Source organism: Bactrocera dorsalis, chromosome 4 (genome assembly GCF_023373825.1).
Source record: "Bactrocera dorsalis isolate Fly_Bdor chromosome 4, ASM2337382v1, whole genome shotgun sequence".
Taxonomy (NCBI): domain Eukaryota; kingdom Metazoa; phylum Arthropoda; class Insecta; order Diptera; family Tephritidae; genus Bactrocera; species Bactrocera dorsalis.
The window spans coordinates 68,658,059-68,678,939 of record NC_064306.1 but is presented as its reverse complement, the minus strand read 5'-3'; positions in this window follow the sequence as shown (position 1 = coordinate 68,678,939).

The window sequence follows — 20,881 nt, the reverse complement described above, 5'->3', positions numbered from 1 at the left end:
GCTTATTTAACGTTTTGAAGTATTTTTACTCTAACAATTATTTTATATAGTAGTTGGCAACTCCATTGTTAAAAATGTTTAAAGTTTTCCGAATACACTACATTGCAAAGTTTTACTTTTGGCGCTCATTTTGTTGCATATTATTAGATTTTATTTTTAATTAGGTGGCAACTCTATGTCTGTTTTTTATTATAAGAATTATAATATTCTATGTAAAATGCTTTACTTTGGCATCATATTTTCTAATATTTTATAGTTTTAATTTTACGTTAGGTGGTAACTCTATTCAGAAATATGCCTCAGTTCGAGAACTGCTGAACATTTGTCGTTTGATATTTAAACTGTATTTTTTTTTCCATTCGCACACATTTTTTTGCATATTATTAAATTTTATTTTTAATTAGGTGGCAACTCTATGTCTGAATTTATTCGTTTAGTATAGTTTCGGGAAATCTATGTATGAATGCTTTCGCAATACATTCTCGAATATTTTACGGTTTTAATTTTTCGTTGGGTGGCAACTCTATTTCAAAAATATATCTAATTTCGAGAACTACTGGATATTTGTCGTTTGATATACAAACTGAATTTTTATTAATTTCTTCTTTGCTCGAAAGTAGTCCTTTTCGTTTCTCAGACAGCTTATATAGACCTACATACATATGTATGTATGTATACCTCGGGAAGGTAACTATGAGGTTCCCAAGTAATTTTTTTTAATATGAAAAAGTTTTAAATTTATTAATATAGCGGTTTTAGAATTTATAGGAAACATTTACATATGCATTGTTATTATGTTAATTTTCCTCATATGTATGAATCTGTATAGGAAGTTATTCAAAAGACTTAAGCAACGAACTTGGCAGCCGAAGTTAAAATGAATCCAAGTTGAACGACACTAAAACTTCGGATATAAGTTGAATTAAAAAAAAAAATTCTTAAAGAATTATTTTTGAATATTTAAACAATCAAGTTTTGAGAAAAAAAATTTTTGAGAATTTTTTTTGAGAAATAAATCATTTTTTTGTTTTATATTTGTTTTTTTAATTTCGAGACTGTAATACCTCCTTAAAACTGTGTACATACCACAAGCAAGATTTCTTTCAACTGGCAGGAAGCAATAATTGCACTTTCGCCTAATTTCAACAAATTTCTTTACACAAATATGATTATCTTCCAGCGAGACGAACATACATACAACACACATATACAAATATGAGCATTGGAGAAAATTTCCACCAATTATTAAAACAGATTCGCCAATGCATTCCACTTATGCACGTATGTGGCAAGGAAGTCAAGTGCATAAATGCCGCACATCAAATTTAATTGACAGACCAGAAATTTCTCGGAATTTCGGCCAAATGCCAACGAACAGAGTGGAAATCGGCTTAAAAGGAAATGGCGAAAAGAGCCGCAATAACGCGAATGTTGCTGAGGGAAATGCAGCGAATGCACCGAGCAAAACAATGCAAACGACAATAGTGCTGGTAGTCAGCGCCAAAAAGCAATAACAAAAACGCTGGCGTGTTTGTAAATATTTTGTGCATGTTTGTATGTGTATATGTGTGCGCGTGTGTGCTGCAAAGGCAGGCCTGACCCAGTGCAACAGTGACCATGACCATGAATAACGTCACGGAATGCCGCGAACTGCAAGCGCATGCGCCAGTTAAGGCTATTTATTTCGTGGCAGTGAAGCGGCAGCGGGGCGGCCGAATAGAAAACACTAAACGCAAAGCCATAACGGGAATACTCGTATTCGAGCTTGGCGCCACCAATGCGGGAAACAATAATTGCTTCCGGAGGAAACTAACGTGACCGGTTTCAGAGTGGTCCACGCCAATTGCCACTCTAACAGCGCGGCATAAAGGCGCGCCAGCCTCCTTTTGCCAGTCACGCTGTCGCACTGCTGGCCGGCTATGGCCGATGTTGGCGCTCGTTAAGTGCTATGTTTAGCGCTGACTATTTGCGTCTTCACCGGAGGAATTTCGCGCGCATGCGCACACGCATTTGCCTTCGCCAGCGCCTATTTGTTGTCGCTATCGATGTGTTGTTGCACTTGTTGTGTTGTGGCGATGTTATCGGCTCGTAAATTGCCAACGACGAAATTATGGTGTTGTGAAAATTGGCGCAAGTGCAAGATAATTTGTTTGTTCGTGCGCAAATGGCTTTCAAATATTGATTGCGCCGCATTAATGTTTGTTGTAGTCGTATTTTAATATAAGCATGAAGTATATGTTAATAATATAGTGCAACTGGCATTTGAACGGAATAAAAAATATTTATTTGAAGTTACGCACTTTTCAAGTGAATGCATGAGTCTTGCCAATTTTTGAGTAATAGATCTAGTTAAGGAGTGTTGAAGGTTTTGTTTGGCATAGTGAGAATAATTCGATTTATATAAAATGCGTAGACTACCTTTCACATTTCGGGATTAGAGAACAAACACATATATTAATCACCGAAAATCGCTTTATGGTTTTTCAAAATATTTTAAATTAAGTTATATACACTTTTGCATGCGCTTGAAGCAATTTTCGAAGCACTTTTGCCACTCAGGTTAGGATATCTCCAAAACGTGCGCATCAACCGGCTCTTCAGGTGTCGAAAAAGTTGAGCTTTTAGTTTATTTATTCGGAGCTTTTCAGTGGATTACTCATCATATCGATTTGATGTATGATAGCTCACATTGCCGTGGTTTAGAGTCTTTGGCGGTTGATTCTCTTGATTTCTTGAAAGACTACTAACAAACAAATGGCTGTGTGCCATTTAGAATTTACTATTTTCGAAGTGCTTCATGTGTTAAATCCACGATGGTGATGACCTATATGTTTCGTATCACCGTTAACGTATTTGTTTAACATTTCGCTCGACCAGTCGACTCGTGTCTTTTTTGAACCTTCGACGAATTGTGTGGGATCCAACGTGAAAAAGTGTTCTATAGTTAAATGTTCATGCAATATTAAATGTATGCTGGCCTATTGGAATTGTATTGCCTATGGTTGTATCAAACTAACGATAGGTCACTTAACGATCTGGTAATATAAGCTTGTGCACAGCATCAATAGTTTTCGGAACAACCAATTTTGGAGGACCTGCATGAAATTCGTCTTGGAGTGATCTATGTATGACCACGATTGGATTCAACATACCATCGATAAAAACTGGTGCTTGTTGGAGCTTCATCGCCTGAAATTTAATTTAGTACAGCGATGAACTCCTGCGATGTTCTCCATTTAGTTTCATTTTTTGACAGAGTTGAATATTTTAAGTTACTGTAGCTCGAAAGAAATATTGCAACGCTAGGGCTGTCAGATCGCAAAATATCAGAGGCAACATACATAGGAACCGTTTAGTCCGATAAATTGTTGTTATTTTGTTGGTAATTTTACAATGTCACTTTATAGAAAATCAAAAAGACAATAATTGATAGTTATCACCTGGTAGTTATAGCCGGACGACATGTTGGATTCAAAAGAATTTCCTAACAAAGTTTTTGGTTGTCCTAGTGGAAGACTATTACTCTCCTAGTGGCCAAGTACGTTCGCTTCAAGTCCATTGTTTTCTTCAAACAGTCCAATTGTAGACAGAAAAGGCCAAAAACCTATCCAGCTACCTAGATGATTCCTTTGCTAATCACATCAAACACACAGCAAAACCTTCTTAACCGTCAACTTTTGCTTAGAAAACGTTTGGTCTGGCTCAAGGTGACAGTCCTATTTGTCAACAGCAGTAACTATCCGCCTCATATATGGATTTATTTCGGTTTAAAGATGGAAATTAGGCTTATGCATTTTTTTTGTTGCGTTTGCCTTAAATCTTGAGGCACCCATACATCGAGCTTCGTTTTTTGCCTTTTTTAAACAACAGTTTTTTGTGCAGTGTTGAGTTCCTGGGCAATCGAAACAAGGCTTAAATGATGATAAATCGTTATCATAATAGTAAAGTTACTATTTCTGTTATGTTAACGATATTTCCGACAAATGGCCTTCAAACGTGGAGCTTCTTCGACATCAAAATTATTGGAATGGAATAGACGAAACCAAAATCGAGCATAATTGGCTGTTATAGCTTTATTATTAAGTAGTACCATATACACTATATTCGTTATTTAGTCTTTGCTGGTACCCAACTTTGGAACGTGTTGAAACAATAATGAGTCAACCTATTACAAAACTGTCTCAGAAGTTTGTTCAGTATGAAATTTCGACCGCACTTATACTTACTAAAGACATCTATTTTAAAAATTATGAATTTCTTTAAACTAGGCCTTTTATAAATTTTGTATGTTTTTGAAAAATCAATATTAAAAAAAGGCAATTAACATGCTTTTTTACTTTTCCTCTGAGTTCATGGTTGATTATAAAAATATACATGTATCACATAAATTAAAATATTGTGGTCATATATAGGTTAGGTTATGTTTATCTCGTAGGCCAATGAGCCACGCATAGATTAGATGAGGTTCTTTGCAATAAGAGAAGGAGTTCAATTGCTGGGTCCAAGAGGAGTAGTCATTCTTTAGGATGCCTGCACTTGACGCGAGTTTTAGTAAACTCTGTGGCCTTACTATCGATACCTCCTCCAGTGTATTATACCGAGTAGTGTACAAGAGATGCTCCATTGTTTCCCTGATGCCCTGTTTTAGACATTTCCTATTTCATTGCCATCGATGCCTTTGTGGCCTGGAACCCAGTAGAAGTGAAAATGCTTGTTTCTCTCCACACTTTCCAAGATACTTTTGGCCGATATGCGATACGAGGTTACTGCTTTGCTGACTACGTAGATGTTGTCTCTGGAATTGTCTGAAGTTGCAGTAGAGGCTAGATTCGCGGCTTTCGCAAAAGCAAACTATCGTCCACTTTCAAGCCATCAGTATAAATGTTTGGAGTGTTGCCTTTATGACAACCATCTTTTTTGTTGTTTACTTTGAACCTTTTTAAAGCCACCTATATCAAATGCAGGTCCTTAAACTAGAACTCCGTGCAACTTATTAAGAGATCGTAAAGCCATTTTGTCTTTCCAGATAAGCGCCTCCACACTTTATTAGCTTGTATAGGTAAATGAATTAAGAACTTTCTTTTGTAATTCCAAACAATCACCAAGTAGTTTTAAGCGATGCCAAACTTTCTAATGCATTTTCCAAAAAAATAAACTCATTATTTAGCCGAGATAGTACGAATCTATATTTAGATTACGGTTTATCTAATTACTTAAACATTTGCTGCGCTTTAAGCACGCCATTTTAGCTAAAAGTTAACTTTTTTACCGTTCAGTGAAAGTTCTAACGGTCACTGAATTGAATGGCTTTAAATTTTTGTGTGCTTTTTGTGCATTTTGTGCTCTTGGATTTAAGTACTTACAAGAGAGGTCAAAGAACTTGCAACATTCCCGAGAACTTTCACCGCAAACAAATGAGCACAAACGCCATGCTTCAAATCTCTCGACTGCGTGCGTGTGTGTGTGTGTGTGGAGTGTTCTAAAAATAAAAAAAGTCATTAAAATGTAATAACTCATTCAACTCATGGGCTTAGAATGGATTTGTTGGACTTAAATTAGAATGAAATGACAAAAAAGTTGATGGAAATTATTTACTGAGAAAGTGAGGTTTTGAGCTCGTAATTCGCTCAAATTCGCAAAAGAAAATTTTTTACAACTAAATTTAAATATTTGAGGTCTAAAACACTATTTTAGAAGAAATGTTATGGTATCAAATTTTGGGTGTTATTCTAAAGAGATCAGCTACTTAAATCTTTGATCGTGTTTATTTCAAGTACATCGTTTTCAAGATCAGCGGTCCCGATTTTTCAGAAACTAGTGAAGGATAACCTCGTGATTGATTGAAGTATTTCGTTTTTTACATTTCAAGCAATTTTTCAAGACAATTTGTGGTAAAAATTAAACCGAAAATCATATTTCTTTGTTTACAACTTTGCCAAAAATATATTTTTTTCCAAATCCTACAATTAATCATGCCCCTTACTTATCTACTAACCGATGATATAGTATATAATTTTTTGATTTTAGATGAATCCGTCTGTTACGCTGGCCACCATGAGGAGACGCTTTTGGGTGGTGCCTCTGGAAACCAGCTACCAGTTTGAATTTCCAAAAGTTTTTTATGAATAAAAATGATGACCATTTACAAATTTATATGTACTAATAATTATACCCTCAGAAATGTATATTAAGTTTGTCACGATGTTTGGTTTCTAACACCCAAACAGAAACGTCAAAGACCTTATAAAATATATATAAATAGTGCCAAAAAAGATGCCTGAAAATTGCCAAATGCTTGCTTATTCCTCAATATTTATTTTGCCGCCTTCAAGGTAATTGCCACCAGATATAATACACTTATGGCAATGATTTTTCCAGTTCTCGAAACTTTCTTAATGACACTTTTTTCAGCTCCTTCAGCGAATTTTGTTTTATCTCTTCGAACGTCTGAACACGGGTTCCACGGAGTGACAATTTCAGTTTGGAGAACAAGAAAAAACCACACGGAGCCAAATATAGTTAATATGCTAGTTGATTTATGATATTCATAGCGTTTTTGGCTTTAAATTCGGTCACAAACGTGGTTCAATGCGATGGTGCATTATCATCGTGTAAAATCCATGAATTATTCTTCCACAATTCCGGCCGTTTTCGAGGGATGTTCTTATGCAAACGCCTCAGTATGACCAACTAGAACTCCTTATTGCATGTCTGTCCCTCTGGAAAAAATTTATGATGCAACAAAACACGAATATCGAAAACATCAATAAGCATCACATTGATTTTTGAGCGGCTTTGGCGTGCTTTTTTGGTTTTTGGCTCGTTTTTTCCACTCCATTCCGGCGATTTTTGACTTGTTTGCATGTCAAACTCATAAGCTCGTGTTTCAGCGACAGTCATAATGCACTCCATGAATGTGGGATCGGAACTCGCACGATCAAGCACGATCCCAAAAGATCTGTTTACAGTACACTTTTTGAAAAAAATTCTGCTTTATCAGGATGAGTCGAGATCAAAATCAGTCGAACGGACATTGAGACATTTAGAATAAAAAATATTCAATTGTTCCTCCATACACATACTCGTTCATATGAGAATATATATGTGTGGATGCATCCATTTGTAAAACAATGTCATTGACATGTAAATATTTTGTGAAAATTCTGCTTGTGTGTGTGTGTTTGTTTGCGCAAAAAATGTAAAATGCATGCTTCCACAAAAGCCACTTAAATGCCGCTGGCACAATATACTCGTACAAAGTGTGTAAATTTGTGGCAACTTTCTCAACAACTCAAGTAAAAATTGTTTTTAATAGTTTTTCCTCGAAATTTCACAATTTCCTCATTTCTTGCAGCTTGTCTTCCGTAGAAGATTTTCTTTTTCGCGATTTCGACACAAACGCAACTGATGTATGTGTGTATGGGTGCATGCAAGCCCGTATATTAAACGGCAGCTTCTTTTGTTTCTGTTGTTGTTGTTGCATTCAAGCGAAAAGTGTGTCAAGTTTCGACAAAGATCAAGTACATCTCTGATGGCAATATGAACACATCCGCCACACTCTTTATCACCGCCGCCACCACACCCCCAGCACCCATGCACCAACGCACACACACACACACATAGAGAACTGACGGTTGCAAATAATGCAAGAAGTCAAATGCAACACTGACGAGCGATTTGCTGTGACTGTGCTTGTGGCGATGACGGTGAATAAACTCCAGAGTTTTGCATCCAAAACAACAACAACAACTAACTGGCTGCAACCAGTAAGCAAAAGCAACACTGCGGCAACGCTGCACAGGAAAAGTTCTCAGGCAAATGCAAAAATATACACACACAAACAACACTCTTACACACACATGCATGGAGCATGTGGCGGCGTGTGTGCTCGTAAATAAGCGCTGTGTTGCGCTGACTTTTCCATTTCCTTTTTATGGCGCCATAAGTGCAGTTTATTGCCAATTTTTCATGGATTTTCTCTGCTTTCCCTTGTTTATGCGTTCGATAAAACTTCTACTTCTTCGCCATTGCAACTGTGCTCTTCAATTTTCTTTTCACGAACGATGTTCCTTCTTTGCCTTGGCTTTTAAGAGGTCAGCAGGCCTTGTGAGACATAAAGTTTGATCAAAACATCGCAATTTCCAGAAATTTGTTTTCCCCCATTAAATCCACTTGCTTGGAAAATTGCGCAGTGAAAGTCGCAATTGATGGCTCTCATGTAGAATCGGAAACGGCAAAGCGATTTATTTTCGATAATTATAATGATTGCTGCGAAATCGCTATGATTTAGTTGTTGGTTATTTATAATAGCAATTTTCACATAATCACCACCAAAGGTGTTGCATAGAAAGACCTGTTGTAGCATTTTTTGTATATCGTGAGCAATTTTTAGTTAGAATCTGTCAACGAATTTATCCATAGACCCTATGTCAGACAAAAGTAATATATTTTTCGTAAAACATATGTTATTTAGGGTGATCTTTATATTCAGGAGGACATTTTTAATTAGCTTAGCCTGAAAAAGTGATTTAAATAAAATATATAAAAATTAGGGTTGTCCTTAAAAACGGAAAAACAACTTTTAAAGTCGAAAAGTATATTTTAGACAAAACATATATTTATTAGGGTGAATCTTAAATTCAGAAAAAAGCTTTTAAATACCTTAGCACAAAAACTGTTTATACCTAACTTAAGGTGATCCTTAAAACCGAAAAATATCTACGAACGCAGGTATCCGAAAGTTTAACTCAAAGTCGTCACTCTTTTCATACAATCGAGGGTATTATTTTTATACATTTTTTTCCAAAAATTGGGGTGCACCATAATTTTTATATATCTATGAAAATTCTAAATTTTTTAATTATGAACTCTTTCATTTGATGCGCAATATTTGCTTCAGTCACGTACGACACTCTCACCTATACAAAATCGTATAAAAATTTATATCTGATACCGTTATAAAAAGTTGCATCGATTGAGGCGGTGATATTAAAAACATTGTTATATCGTTTTATGTTATAACCCCTTAATTCATTTAATCTTTCGGCCTTGACATTTTTCAAATCTTTGACTGCAGACTGTGCACTCTAATCTAAAATATTTATTAATTTATAAGAATTGTTCAAAGTCAAAGGTTCATTAGCCAGTTGCACTTCCTTTTTATTTTAAAATTTATCACATCAACTATAATATAATATAATAATTCGACTCTGGCACCACCTATCAAAGCTCTTCATAAACAATATTACCCTCTAGTAAGACTACTGATGTAGGGATCGAATATGATCCGGCGTTGAATATAGCTTTGAACAATAATTTGATTATTGCGCTACCTATCGGAATATTTTTGTACCTATGATTTTATGCCAAATAAATGAAACTCTAGAGATAATGGCCCTCTTCATTAAGTTGGTAACCGAGAATTTTTTGCCTACACTTTTTTAAAGATAATTGATTTTGTCAAAGAAATGTACAACTCCAAATTTAGTGCTGGAATAAAAGTGCCAGTGTATAGAAAATATGACTGAAGTATTAAATGTTTTCAAAAGATGTAAGAAAATTCAAAAGATGGACTTCCATTTAGGGAGATGTATCTAAAGCAAGAAAAAACGTTAACTTCGGCTGCACCGACGCTAACATACCCTTCACAGGAGTATTTCTTTTAGTAACTATGTGTCCAGTTTGTATGGAAGTTATATGCTATAGTAATTCGATCTGAACAATTTTTTCGGAGATTATATGGTAATAGTAATCCATGTAAGTAATCCATGTCAAATGCGAAAGTTTTCCATACAAGCCATTGATTCCGATCGTTCGGTTTGTATGGCAGCTATATGCTATAGTGAGCCGATCTGAACAATTTTTTCGGAGATTACATTGTTGCCTTAGAAAATAATTTATACCAAATTTCGTGAATATATCTTGTCAAATGCAAAAGTTTTCCATATAAGAACTTGATTCCGAACGTTCAGTTTGTATGGCAGGTATATGCTGTAGTGGTCCGATATGAGCAGTTCCAACAAATGAGCAGCTTCTTGAAGAGAAAATGAGGTTTGCAAAATTTCAAAACGATATCTGAAAAACTGAGGGACAGACAGACGGACATGGCTAAATCGACTCAGCTCAACATACTGATCATTTATACATATATACATATGTATATACTTTATAGGGTCTCCGAGGCTTCCTTCTGGGTGTTACAAACTTCATGACAAGCTTAATATACCCTCTTCAGGGTATAATTATGCTTTCACGATGCGTTATGGCAAGTTGTGAGTCTGCTAAGTGTTGTTCTCTGAACAAAATGGCAAATACTAAAGACTTAAGCAACGAACCTGATGCGCGAAAATCTCATGCAAAATGAAAAACAGGACTTTGTTGGTTGAAAAATGTTGGTAAAAATAAAAATAATTAAATTAATATATATTAATATATGTATATGTTTGAGGGACAAAGTGCCAAAAATTGATTAAGAACTGTCTATTTTCAACAAAATAACTTACTTTTCGATTTACTCAAACATATGTATTGCTATGTCATATAAATAAAAAGTACAGAATAAAATTGTTTTATCAATTTAATTTAGTTTATCATTTTTAATGATTATTAAATAAAATATAATTACAAAATTTTATAGTTATATAATGTTAAATGTAGAATTTACAACGTTAATAAAAATAAAGCATAGTTTTATCCCACACAATATTATACATACATACATATTCGTCCACACAGCAACTTATCATGGGAAATTAGCGACTCATACGAGTAAACATATACATACGCACACACAAAAACAACATACATATACATACATGTGACAAATTTCCATGCTTTCTTTACAACTACAAGCCACCACTATTATTGCAGAAGCTAACATAAAGTTGCAAGCAAAGCAAACGCCGAGATATGGCAAAACAACAACTCCAACAAACAGCTAAGCATCTGATCGCCCAAGCAGCTAGTCAGTCAGCCAGAAAGCGCGTCCGCCAAAGCCACTACACTGCTGCGACTGCTACGCTAACTACCACCAACACAAGCTGCAAAGAAGATGTACGATGGCACTAACAGCTACAACAACAACAACGAAACTAACTACAGCTGCTTTTATGCCAAAGCAAAAGAAAAGTAAAGAAAAGAAAAAGCAACGAAAAAGAAGAAAGAAAAGTCGCACACAATAATCAAAAAACAAAAACCACAAGAAATAAAAGTCATAGTAATGAGCGTCGTAACTGGCAACGAACAACTATCGCGATCGCTTCCGATCAGCTGTCACACAGTGTTCCACTTTCATAAAATATGGGTCAAACCGTGGGGCCTGCAAGAGTTCATTGACCGATGCTCTTCAGCTAATCTATGTAACCGTGTGTGTGTGTGTGTGTGCCGTTGTTGTTGGCGTCACAACTGCCGTCGCTGAGCTGTGGCTTTTGCGTTGCCACTCTGTCTGCAGTCCGATCGGTCGCTCTCTGCGCGCTGCGCTCATGAAAGAAAATCCGTGAAAAACAAACATAAATAACGCAGCTGCGCTCGTAAACGCGTGCACGTGCCACGAAGGAGAGCCACGCTCCCGTGAACATGAATGAAATATGCGCCTTTTGTTGTTGGCCTCCAAACATTTGCACTGCGCGTGCTCTCGCGTGCTGGCGCTCACAGATTGCCTTGTGAAAAGCTTCTTTCGTGCGCTTGGCGGCGAGAAAGTGTTGCATTTGGCTTTCGGCGCAACATGGTTCGAGCGTTGCCATAACCATTTGGTGGCATGTTTGAGTTAAGCCGCGCGCTCTTAAGCTCTTAAGCGCTCAAACCGAGTTTGCTGTCATTTGTTTGAGTTGTTTGCCGGGTTTGAGCGTGTTTGTCGTCGTCGCTGCGGTCGGTGTGCTGCTGCTGCTACAGAATCTCTGCAAAGCGTTAGTCGTTGGAGTTGGCTTTTTAACTGTTGGCCCAATGTTGGTAAGATAAGTGCGTCAGTTGTGGCGCGCATGCCACAGCGAACGGTTAGCTTTTAACAACAGTAAGCTGTCTGCCCTTAAGATATTAAGATATTAAAGCCAGCTGCACTTTGTCGTGTTTAGTTGTTTAAGCAATTCATTATAATCAAAGTTAACTGTTGGTTGAGAAAATTAACTGCTGGCACCGAAGCGATCTAATAATAAGGCATTTATGTGCTTAAGCTTGATTTGATATAATAATGCGTTTTAATATTGTGCCAAATTTCATAGAAATTTTGGTCTATTTTATTTTTTAAATTATTATTCTTATTTTATTTTTTTTAATTTTAATTTTTAATTTTAAAATTATTACTTTTTTTTATTTTTTTTTTTAATTTTTATTTTTATTTTTAAAATTATTATTTTTATTTAATTTTTTTTAATTTTAATTTTTTTTTTAATTTTTTTTTTAATTATTTAGACTATTAGTAAAAACTACGAGGCTAGATTTACATTTTATTTCTAATAGGACCCCAAAATTTTGCTGAATGCCTCTTCATTTCATCGTTTATATTTAGCTCCTAGAAATTTTATTAAATATTTTTATTTTTTGAGAGTTGTATATAAACAAATTTTAATTAGCATTTAAGAAAACTATTTTATATGAATTATCATTCAAATGGCTCCACCAATCCGAAATATTTTGATATTTTTTTTTTGGAAAAAAAAAATTATGTACGTGAATATCTTTTCTACTCATATACTTTCATTCCATACCTATCTGTTTGAGATTGAGTGATTATTGGAGTCCTTGGATAAAGGCTTAGTTATTTCAAACCAATGCTCCAATAGTCACTTAACTACCAACTAACAAGCCACCACTGTCGCAACAATATAATTTAAAATTAATAATAAAAAACCTCCACAGATAGTTATATTATAGAAATGATGATAGCTGATTATTGATTTATGCTATGCTACTTTTAGAGTAGTGCTGAAGCCTTTGAAAATAATAAAAAAAATAAAATAAAATAAAAAATCATGGTAGATTAAAACCGATCGATAAAGAAAAAAGTAACAAACATTAAGGGAAAAATATGTTTCTGGGCGATCTGAGTTCGTGAAAAGAAAGAGAGGAGCTTGCTGCATATTTAAGGGTTAAGAATAGTTTATCTTGATTTCGGGCAAAACTACGAGCACTATAGAAAAAAAGTATATGGCAATGTTGCAGGTATTAAAAAGGTATACAACATTTGTTTATAGACTTAGACACATAACCTTAAGATTTAAGTGAAAAATTTATTTTTCATATAATATCAAAATTTTAGTGGAAAATTCTATCAACCAACTTTTTGGGTGTTTTATTTTGTTCCTGTACAAAAATTTTTTTTCTTTCACGAAGTTTGGTGGAAACTTGCCTACTTATGTCCCAAACCTACTGCATTTTTTTATTAAAATTTTTATTTTTACCCCTTGACGTATTGACGTAAATTCGAAGAAACTCCATTGTGTTCAATCAAAAAATCTCAAGTCGAAATCTCCGATTTTCTCGGAAATCAAGATAAGTTATTCGTAACCCTGAAGTTCAGTCAGTAAGCTATAAAATCTTAAATTTTTATTATATTTTTAATATATTTAAAAACTAGGCAAGCTTAAGCAAGCTGATTGAGCTGTTTTAGTGTGATACGTTGCTCTTTAGTAAGCAGGCACTTCTCTTCTTTTAAGGCGTGTTTGATCGCAGGAATGTACGAAAGCATTAGCCAAAGGGTTTGGGTGATTTCGGAGTTTAAATATATATTTATATCTGCTGTCTTCTACTTCTTTCTTTACCAAAGGAATACCAAAGTCTTTAAGGATATTTTGATTACGCATGTACCATGGTGAACACGTTATTGTTTTAAGCATTTTTGTTTGGAATCTTTTTATTATATCAAAATTAGTTGCACAGGTTGCGCAACCCACAGTTGAATACCATATATCCAAGTCGAGTTTATGACCGCATTATATTGTATAAAAGCACTTTGTTGTCTAGGCTAAGTTTGAAGTTTTTATCTAAAAGCCAATTTAAGTTTGCAGCTCTAATCTTCATACATGTTATTTTACTAGCGATGTGTTTTCTCCACGTAAGTCTTCTATCTAGGTGAATACCAAGATAAGTTACTTCATTCGCTTGGGGTACTAAAATATTGTGCATTTTTACTGGCAGTCACATTTTTTGTTTAAACGAAAATGTAACATTCTTATACTTTGGTTCATTCACATTTATACGCCAGTTGGTTAGTCATTCTTCGACAGACCTTAAGTACTCGGCTAATATTCTTGATGCTATTGTGTGGCAGTTGTTACGGCTCACTAAAGCTGTGTCATCAGCAAAAGTTGATGTCAAATCATTATTAGCTGTTGGAAGATGTCACACCAGTTCTTAACTGTCGTTCATCAGATATGAAATCTCCAACTTTAACCATAAATTGTCTATTTTTTAAATAAGACCCCAATGTTTTATACAATTCTAAGGGTAGAATGTTATTAATCTTATATAAAAGGCCTTCATGCCACACCTTATCAAACGCCTGAGCCACGTCTAGAAATATAACTGAACAGTACTTTCTGTGCTTAAATGCTTGTCTTATTGTGCGATGAGGCACAATCTTCACCAATCATCACCAATTGGTCCACATTTAAGCTTTCATATGCAGTTAAAATGTAATGAGTACTCTGGCAGATTTAAGCGCGTCTTGCGCCATAAATATGAATACTTAAATAAATAAATTTCAGCAGCAATATTCAAGTGTTGCCAGCCTACATACATACATACATGCTAACATGCAAACGAACATTAAGTATAATATGCAGCATCAGAAACAACGGCTGGCATGTTGGCATGCTGGTTAAGATTTCACTGACTGCTATGTAAGCGGTAGGCTTGTGGACGCAGCAGCGGTCAGTGATCGACGGCGACGCCGAGGCGCAAAGTAGTTCAACATTTCACCGAAAAATTCTTGAACCAAGCCAACGGCGGCCAGTCCGCAAGCGGGCTTACTAGTCGGCCAGCACGCTAGTCAGTTGGCGCGCCAACCAGTTGGACGGTTAACGATTTGGCCAATCCACCAACTGACCGACGAACCAATCAATACACCAATCGGGCGGTTTAACAGCCTACTATGCGCACATGTGTGTGTGTCTGTGTATGTAGGTAAGAACAACAACAACAACAACAGCAACGAAATAGTTATAAAATCTCACGACTGCAGCACAGCAGCAGCAGCAGCGGTGCTAAGAATAACCAATGCACCAACAACAAGCAACGACAAAGTCAATAGCGTAAGCAACAACAACAAACATACAAACGAGCATTTTAAATACAATGCTCGGTGTTCGCCTTTATATGCAATTTACATAAAGCAACATTAAAATCGCAGTCAAATGCCACAAAACGTACAAAGCCATACACACACACACACGCACTCACACACACACACTCGCGCACCGGCGAGCATAAAAACACACAAAAGCACAAATTCACAAAAAAGCCAACATTCAAAAGCGTTGTGATATGAAGCTGTGATGCCAGCAACGAAATTATAATAAAACCAACAACAACAAACCAAACAACAATAACAGCAACAGTAAGCTTAAGCAAAAGCAAAGACGTCAAAAATAAACTCAAAACTCGAAAACTTTAACGCAAAGCGAAAAGGCAAAAAAGCCAACAAAAACAAAAACGGTAAAAACCAAAAGCAGAAAAAAGCTGTTGCCGCCGCTGGCATGAAATGTAAGAAAAAAGAGCCGAGCCGAGCAGAGCAGAGCAGAGCAGCAGAAAAGCCAAAGTCAAATAAAAAACTTATGATAACAAAAATACGAAAATGTATGCCAAATTGAGTGCATTGAACCCGGCCGAAGAGTGTTGCCGCAGAGTCGCAGAGCCGCCGAGCGACGAGCGACGAGCGGCCAAGTTATTGCCTCGCTGGCTGGCTGGCAGGGCCGTCTTGGCTGCGCGCAGAGCCGCTGCATTGCCGAGCTGCTCGCTTGAGTCAGAGCGCTTGCTGCTACGCCGTTCGTGGCTTGGTGATCGGCATGTTGTAGCATAATTGCTTGCTGCCGCTGCCACCTTCGTAACGGCACTGCCGCGTACGAGCGTTTGGTGTTGCAGCTGCACTGATGATTTGCTGCTTTTTTCTCGTTCGCAATTTTTGTCTTTGTTTTTTTCAATTTTATGTTTTTTAATTGTCCAAAAGGGGGACGATGTGCGATTGAGGCGGATATACGCGTATGCGACAGGATGTGCGTGCGAGTTAAAAATAACTGCGTCGCGCATGCGTAACTAAATACATTGCTTATTGCATTTTTACGTATTTTTGGCAAGCAATAAAATGGGGCTGAGTTGCTTGCTGCCTGGCGGGAGCGATTATCGCAAATTTATTTTGGCACTGTGGGCTGTGCTCAAATAAATAGCGGATAATAATATATTATTTCGTTTTATTTCAAGATAATAAGTATAAATAAATGTGCAAGTGTAGTTGGCCACTATGTTTTATAGCTTATATATTTCAACTATGCATCATGGTTCCTTATAGTTAAAGATAAACATGTCATGCTTCTACTCTTTGTATGGTAATCAAAATTCTTAAGGGGTTACATGGGTTTTTTATTATCTTATTAAATTTCACAACACCTCTAAAATATTGTCCTAAATTTTCAAGTTGATCCGATTAATAGTTTCGGAGATACAGTATTGAGAACTTGTGCGCTAAAGACTAGCCAGACTAAGTGTGACGTCTTTAAACGCGTTTTTCTCGAAACTGTGATTTTGAAGTAGGTTGGCAAAATTTCACGAGAACCACTCAACAGATCTTCATGATCTTTTACACAGGTTTTTGAAATACAATTTTTAAGAACTTGGCAAAAGGATAACAACTATTTTAAATAAAACTGTCGCAAAATTTTCACTGAAATTTTAATTTTTTTATAAAAATATCTGCCAAAAAACCAAGTTTTTTTTATAATAACAGGTCTTTTTTAAAAATTCTGAAATTTTGAGGTGAAAATTTTTCATTAAAAGCTTGGCTTTTTCGATTTTAAGTCGAAATAAGGTTTCATCCTTAATACTTTAATCTACACAAATACAGTTTATTTGAGAGATAAGTAGATAAGGTTACTCTAAATTTCGTCAACAAATTTTTTTTCCACGAAAAAAAAAATAAAAACTTGAATATTTTAAAATTCCACCTATATTTTGAAGTTATGTTAAAAAGGTGTTTGTACAAAAGTTGTAGATATTTTAGTTACCAACAACTTGCCATATAACAATTTCCAATAGGACTCAAAGTTATACCGAAAAATCAGTTAAACCGATCTTAACCGTTAAAAAATCAACCAAGCCCGTTCGCTTCCCCATTTTGACCTCATATTGCCCGTAAATAATTTTTCCTTTATTTTAAGATATTTTATCTTTCGTTTGCAATGGTAAAGTTACTATTAATTTCTTTCATGTGTTATCATTTTCAACGTCTTCTGCACTGGTCTACACACCTTGTATGCAATTTGAAAAATTATACCTTCAAAAAGTCACAGTAAAATTTTAAATGAATATTTTCGCTGTTATAGTCATGTTTACAAAAACAAAGGCTGTTTTCCTTTTTGGTGGTGTTTTTTAGGTGGCGGGTTCCAAGCCCAGCGAACAACTCCGGGGAGGGATGTTTCGCCTTCTCACCTTAGCTCGCCTTCCAACAGATATTTTTGACCACCCAGGGGCTTCTAAAAGAATCGTTTCTAACCACGCCCGAGTGAGTGGTGCTAAGAAAACTTTCCTCACTTGCGTGAACTTGTACACATGGCTCCATCCTCCACCACTTTTTATGTTAAAGCCCTTTAAAGTATAGCCGCTCAGTTCAATACAAAACACCTAATATTTTCTATAAAAATTTGTCTATGTATTCTTAAAATATTTATAAATATACCCTTAAAGATTTTGAAGGAATTGATATAGTTTTTTTTTACAAGTCGCAAAACCGTCCGTTTTAGGCTGTGACCTGACCTATGTTTCTTAAACTCTGTATTTTTTTGTTAATATGCAGTCGCATATCCCCAGTGCTACAATAACGTTGTGTAATACCATATAGTGTTGGAAAGCTGAAATTTTAAGCTTCATTTAACCAAAGAAAAAAAATTAAATTCGGCGAAGTTGAAAAAAGTTACAGCTGTTCAAAAATGAGTGAAAATAATGAAGAAATTCACTATATTTTGAAATTTTTGTATAAAAAAAAGAAGAATGCCACCAATAAAATTTGTGAATCTTACGGTGACAATGCTTTATCAGTTCGTGTAGCACAACAATGGTTCGCTCAATTCCGTTCTCGAAATTTCGATTTACTCTGATGAGGATTTTATTAGAAATGCGAAATACCTTTTTCGACTACCCTACAAAAACGGTTGACTATCAGTTATTACTTAGATCTCTAGGCTAAAAATAGCCTATTAATTGAAAATGCGAAGTCTATTAGATCCACGAATGAATATAGGTAGGCTCGCTTTTTCCTCTGACATATAACAATTTTTATCTATTTTTCATATAATCCAAGATTAGATTAGTCGTCAAAAATCGGCTACAGAAATTCACAATTCATAATTGGAAGCTTAAGAGAGCAAAATTACTCGAGCTCCGCGCAAAAGCGGAATAGGAAAAATTGGTTTATTATTTTACGGCTTTTACAAGAAGCTTGAATGAGTTGTCAGCTGAATAACGGCAGAGAAACGTTAAAATTGCACCAAAAAATCAATTTGTTGGCTTAAGAGAGAGAGAGAGGGCTCGTCATCGAACGGTTAACAGTTTAAATGAAGATTGCATCGTCGCCAAATTGGAACGAAAATAGTGCGTATTGATTTTTTTTATAAAAAAAATGGATTTGTAAGTACCTATTCGTCAGGTTTCTTTCTCTGAGGTTTCTTGCGATCTTCAAGCAACGCGGCATTAATCGAGAGAGATCATAAATGAAATTAATTTGAGGGATGAAATTCAAATTAGAGTTTTGAAAATGCTAAGTATCAGTCCTGACGTTTGAAACTACATACACACAATATTAAATATACCAAAAACAACAAAAGCGCATGTTACTAATTTAGCGCTAATTTTTCAAGATATAAGATATGGAACAATAAAAATTTAACTTTCAATGCATATTCGTAGACGCAAAAGTTCCCAAACCATTCTCAATGCAGAATTACGTTTCTTTCTACTTTTGCTTTCCCTTAATTTTCACCGAAAATATATCTCCTTTTAATAACAGTTTGGGTAAAAGCTCGTAAAAATATTAATGTGCAGATTTCAATACCATGCATAGCTACTTGTGTGTGTGTGTACATAAGAAAACTCACACAAAAATCAACTGCCATTAAGCAATAAACGCACACACACCCATACACACAAATAATCGAACATAAAGCAATTATCGCCTATTGACGCGAACAACTTTTATGACACCATCGTTGTCACCAAAGCGACTCATATCATATCGACATCGACATCGCCGTCACCATTGAAGTACACATGCACTCACATACACACACACTCATACATATTTAGACGAATATTTGCCAACCAAGCCGAATGAACGACGATGCGATCTCCTTGTCTTCGTCATAATAGCCAAGATCGTCATGAGCGATCGTCATCATCGTCCGCACCAAACACAAAAAAGACACACAAAAAAAAAGTGGTAAATTGTGAAAAAAGCTAAAAATACAAAAGTCGGTGACTGTGGCAGTGAGTTAGTAGTACGACAAGTCAATGATCGCAGTCGCAGAGCCATCGCTCTTGCTATTGCAGAAGCAAATGAGCACAGAACTAGCAAGCGATGGCGCGAGCAGCGGCCAAAAGCCAAAAGCCGGTCTTGTGGAACATTTGGTCCGATGGTACATTGGTACAATGCTCAGTTGATTGGACCGACCGACAATTGGCTGTTACTTGCTGAAACTTGGCACTGGGCTGGTGGGTTGCAGAACAGGCTGGTCTAAAAGTATTTCGGCTAATTGGTCAAAAATGTAAAAAAAAGCAACAAACACAATATGTTTGCCCCTGGTGGTATTTTCGTCTCGTCACCTAGTTGCTGTAGAAGAAATTAAAAAAGAGTTCTGCAGCGCTCAGCCGAATACTAATGCCCCCACCGTCCCACCAACAACTTGCGTGGCCGTCTGCAAAACGTCACAGTTCGGCTTTGCTTTCACATCGCTCGACCACTGCATACGTCAAAGTGTGAACCGCCGCCGCTTCAACCGACCCAGCCATTTCACTTGCAATGTAAAACACACCGCCGGCTGGCTCACTGGCTGGTTGTTGTGCGCGATGCGGTCCGTACCCCCATGCGTTGTGGTCCGCTGGTAGCATACACAATTACAATAAAAGTTGAACGCTCGACTTTACAACTTCTTTAATTTATTTTACATTTAAATTTTTCATGTTTTTGGTTTGCCTTTTGTTTGAGCTGCTTTTTTTTTGGCAAACTATGGGAGTTTATTGAACTTATTCTGTTCCACGCTGCCCTGCCGCGCCGCCCGTGCAGCCAGCTAATGAAGCGGCCAAGCAATCAACCAACTAACCCACCAACCAACAGACGAACCAGCTAGCTGCTTAGCCGCTGTGTCAGCTACCGCTCTTGGTTAGCCAACATTGGCGCTGACAGACTTTCTCCAGAGTCGTCATCATTGCGTTGCGTTGCGCTCCGTAGCGAAACGGCGTCGCGCCAACATATGTTTGTAGCCCCACTACCCACTGTCATAACTACCGTAACTATTGCTTCGTTAGCGCTTAAGAACATGGCACAGCTGCCAAAAGCGCTGGCAGCTCACGAGCTGTGGCACCAGCAGCGTCGATTGCCGTACACAAAGCGAGCGTGCGTTATACAACAACTGGATGCGTTTTTGTCGACGCCAAAGTGGACCGCAATTTGCGGAAGGCAATGGCA